The following is a 4,842-nucleotide window of genomic DNA, read 5'->3' as shown; positions in this document are numbered from 1 at the left end:
CAGGAGGTGGAGTTCTGCGGCGATCATAATACTGTTTCTGGAGTTGTTTTGCTGCTATGATGTTGGACTCGATGGTTTTAAAGTTGGAAGAGATGGAATTAGACAAATCTGATATACTAGATACTGGAACGGTAGAAGATGGTAGGATGTGAAACTTGGGGTGAAAACCGTAGTTTGCGAAGAAGGGAGTTTGACCAGTAGTGGAATGAATAGTGTTGTTGTAACAAAATTCAGCGTAATGCAGGAAGTCACTCCAAAGATGTTGTTGAGAGGAACAGAAGAGTCTTAAAAATTGTTCCAACCACTGGTTACAACGTTCAGTTTGACCATTACATTGCGGGTGGTAAGCAGTAGTCAACTTTCTCTCAACAGATAAAGTTTTACAGAAATGGTACCATAGTCTGCTAGAAAATTGACTGCCACGATCACTGAGGATTGAAGTGGGAAGTCCATGATACTTAACAATATGTTTTAGAAGCAAATGTACTGTCTCCAAAGCGGTAGGAAGTTTGGAGAAGGGGATGAAATGGCACATCTTCGTGAAGAGATCTACAACGACAAGGATGGTGGTATTCTTTGAAGAGACTGGCAAATCTACAATAAAGTCTAAAGCAATCTCAGACCATGGATTCTTTGGAGTAGGCAAAGGCAAAAGCAACCCATAGGGAGAGTGTTTATCCCTTTTTGAAATGGTACAATTAAGACAAGAGTTTATATAGTCCTTAACTTGAGTTGCCATATGAGGCCACCAGTAATCTCTTTTTACTAGATCCAGAGTTTTATGGATACCTGGATGACCAGCTAGAGGTGAATCATGTACAGATTGAAGGAGAATGAGTCTGAGGGAAGGTGGAACATATATCTTTGAATCATGAGAATAAAGTCCTTGAGTATTAAGTTGAAGAAGGTGTAATGGCTTTGTAGAGTCGGCCAACTGTTCCTTTTTAAGGTTAGATGAGACTTCAAGAGTAAAAGAAATGAAGTTTTCTTTTGGTATGATGGATTGGTCAGTCGTTTGATGTGGAAGATTTGTGGGTAACCGGGATAGTGCGTCGGCTTTTTGGTTCTTTCCAGCAGGATGGTATGTGATGAGGAAATTAAAACGAGAGAAAAAGAGATTCCAGCGAACCTGTCTTGCTGACAAGGTTCTAGTGGCCTTCAAGTACTGCAGGTTCCTATGATCTGTATAGATGAGTGTAGGAATGGAGGTACCTTCAAGGAGGTGTCGCCAGTGTTCCAGGGAGAGTTTTATGGCTAAGAGTTCTTTGTCACCAATAGGATAGTTTTGTTCCGCACTATTCAAAGTCTTGGAGTAAAAAGCCACAGGATGTAAAGGTTTTGACAGGTTTTCTCTTTGAGAGAGAACAGCGCCAATAGCAGAATTTGAGGCGTCCACCTCAAGAACAAATTGTAGATTAGGGTCAGGAAAACGGAGTATTGGTGCTGAAGTGAACTTTTGTTTGAACAAATCAAAAGCGGATTGTGCTTCTTTAGTCCACGTGAAATGTGAATTATTTTTTGTTAGAACAGTTAAAGGAAGAGCAAGTTTGGAGAAATTTTTAATAAATTTGCGGTAAAAATTCGCAAAACCCATGAAGGACTGAACTTGACGTTTAGTTGTTGGTATGGGCCAATTTAAAACTGCATCAACCTTTTTTTTTTCCATATGGATACCTGAAGGAGAAATTTCATATCCCAGAAAGGATATGGTCTGTGAATTGAACAGGCATTTCTCAGCCTTAGCATACAAGTGGTTACCTCTGAGCCTTGATAAAACTTGTCTAACATGGGAAATGTGTTCCTGATAGGTCTTGGAATAAATTAAAATATCATCCAGATAGATGACAATAAAGACATCTAATATGTCCCTAAAAATGTCATTAATTAAGTGCTGGAAAGTTGCGGGCGCGTTGCAGAGCCCAAAAGGCATCACGACGTATTCAAACAATCCGTATCTTGTTCGAAACGCCGTGAGCCACTCATCTCCAGATCTAATTCGGATGAGATTATAGGCTCCTCTTAAGTCCAATTTTGTGAAAAATTTTGCTCCCTCCAACCTTTCAATTAACTCCGGGATGAGGGGTAAAGGATATCTGTTTTTTACTGTAATTTTATTTAGTTGTCTGTAGTCTACGATTGGCCTTAATGAGCCATCCTTATTTTTAACAAAAAAAATCCCAGCACTAGCTGGAGAGGTGGAGGGACGGATGAAACCTTTCTTTAGATTTTCATCTAAGTAAGATTTAAGGTGTATTAACTCTGGGTTTGAGAGTGGGTAAATATGACCCGTGGGGATCTCAGAGCCAGGTATGATCTCAATAGGACAATCATACTTCCTGTGAGGAGGAAGATTGTCGCACTGGGTTTTGCTGAATACATCTGCATAATCCTTATAAACCTCAGGAATTTGAATTGTCTCATTGGATTCAGTGGTTTGCAAAATAGTAGCTGGGAAACAAGTAGTAGAGCAGAATGTAGAATTAAATGTGACTGTTGAGGTAGACCAATTTACTTCAGGATTATGAATTCGGAGCCAGTTTATACCGAGAACTATGGGTGAAATAGGGGATGATATTACATCAAATGACAAATACTCCCTATGGTGGTCTTGGGTAACAACAAGTAAGGGTATTGTTTGATATTTAACTGGACCTGATGTGATTGGATTACCATCTATTCCACGTAATAACACAGGAGACCTTTTTTGCACAAGTGGAATTTTATTGAATTTAGTGAATACAGTATCTATGTAAGATGCTGTAGCTCCTGAGTCAATAATCGCGGGAGCGTTGATTCGATGTGACTCCCACTGTAAAAGAAGAGATAAATTTAGGTAAGGGAGAGCATGATCCTGAGTGGTACAACAAAAAGGTTCTTTATACATCTTACCCTTGTTTTGTTTCAGGAGGGAAGGACAGTCCCTGACAGTGTGTTTGTCTGAAGCACAGTATAAACAGAGGTTATTAACCCTTCGTCGGATCTTCTCCTCAGGGGTTAATGGTCCCTTTATAAAACCTATATCCATAGGTTCAGCAGTTGATTTGCTGGGGCTGGGTGTATTTTGTTTCTTTGCAGGATATTCATGAAATGATCTCTCCTGCTGTCTCTCTCTCAGTCTTCTGTCTATAGTTATGCTAAGTGACATTAAAGCCTCAAGAGTATGTGGTAGTTCAGATCTAGACAACTCATCCTTAATTCCTTCTTAAAGGCCTAATCTAAACTGATTTCTCAGTGAAAGGTCATTCCATTGAGTGTCTTTCGCCCATTTTTTAAATTCGGCAATGTAATCTTCAACTACTCTTTTCTTTTGTTTCAAGCCTCGCATTGCAGTTTCAGCAGTAAGCTGTTTATATGGATCCTCATATAGCTGACCCATAGCAGAAAAAAAACTTTCCAACGAATTAAGTATATCATCGTTATTCTCGAAGTAAGTGTTGGCCCATGTGCGGGGCTCACCTCTCAAATAGGATATAACTGTGAGTACCCTTGCTCTATCAGTGGGATAGGTATGAGGTTTAAGGGAGAACATAAGCAAACAAGCATTCTTGAAATCTCTATACTCAGATCTCTCACCACTAAATTTTTCTGGTGTACTAACCTGTGGTTCTAATATAGGTACTCTCTTATCAACCACATCCCTGATATAAGCTTTTAAAGTATCATTTTCTGTTTTCAGAGAATTAACAGCTTCAGTTAATAAATCAACCCTCTGTGTGATATTTTGCACATGTGCGTTCATTCCAGCTGGGTCCATAGTTTTGGGCTTAGTATTATGTCAGGCACAACTAAGAAAGAAAAAAATGTGTGCAGCTTAGTTATTTGGACCACAACTGCTGGGAATGAAAAAAACAATAAAAATTGTATGGTTGTTTGCAACAGAGTGATAAGGTAAAACAAACATTAGGAATTAGGCAGCTATGTAAAACCTTATTCCTTATTGCAAAGTTTTAATATACAGGCAGTAATTGAGCATATTCCCTATGGCTGCCACATGTGTCTGGGTAGTCACTGTGAGAAAGTAAATGCAGCAGGGATATGCTCAGATAAACCTGAGATTTTACCATTAATGAATGGAAAAAATAAATAAGCAAGGAAAAAATGGTACTATGATCATAGAAAAAAAATAAGCAATTGCTATTGTGTACAGAGTTAAGGTAAAACAGCAGGATATGAGGGAATGAAAATAAAAGTCACAAAAAAATAACAGCAGCAACTGAGATACTAATCTTAGAGTATAGCAGCAAAGTAAAATACAGAGACTGGCTTACCCCTAACAGGACTGTTAATATGATAGTTGCAAACACCGGGTTGTAATGGCGACTTGCCAGAGGGAGCAGGGAAGCTCAGTAGCAGCTGGCTGATGACGTCACAGCATGAGGAAGTGGAGCTCAGTGAAAATTGAATCCCAAGGCCGGTGAGCTGCAGGGGAAACTGGGTTAGAGGTAAAGGTATGAATGAGGCTTTTGAAATAGCTGAATCTTCTTGAGGGAGAAGCAGGGAGGAAGGAGAGGATGACAACAAAAATCCAGCTAGGAGGTGTAGAGGAATCCAAAAAACAGAAGTAGTAAGATAAATCTTACAGAGAGCAGACTCAGGTTAAGGTTTAAGACAAACTTCAATACTAAGCAATGTGAAAATGCTGGGAGGGGCCTTAAATAGGTTGATGTTAATGAGAGCAGGATGCTTTAAAGGGACAGTGCAGAGAAATAAGTATGCCATTATCCTGACAGTTATGACTATCCAAACTAAAATATTAGAATAATATTTAAGCCGATGTTTCACACATTTTTTATAACAGTTGTATTTTTTAAATTATTTTTAAATTATTGTTTTTTACCTTGT

The 4,842-nt window shown here is 38.9% G+C and overlaps 1 long non-coding RNA gene across 1 annotated transcript; it reads right to left on the bottom strand.

The window, feature by feature from the left end:
* Positions 1-2,700: 2,700 nt before the first annotated feature.
* Positions 2,701-4,425, bottom strand: LOC128648033 (uncharacterized). The gene is made up of 3 exons (XR_008400483.1): positions 4,269-4,425; positions 2,890-3,785; positions 2,701-2,809 (listed from the first exon to the last, which is right to left on the bottom strand). It is a non-coding gene; the product is annotated as an uncharacterized LOC128648033 (long non-coding RNA).
* Between the last annotated feature and the right edge of the window lie 417 nt (positions 4,426-4,842).

This window comes from Bombina bombina, chromosome 2 (assembly GCF_027579735.1).
Source record: "Bombina bombina isolate aBomBom1 chromosome 2, aBomBom1.pri, whole genome shotgun sequence".
Taxonomy (NCBI): Eukaryota; Metazoa; Chordata; class Amphibia; order Anura; family Bombinatoridae; genus Bombina; species Bombina bombina.
The sequence above is the reverse complement of the archived record's forward strand: the minus strand, read 5'-3'. Positions and strand labels throughout refer to the sequence as shown.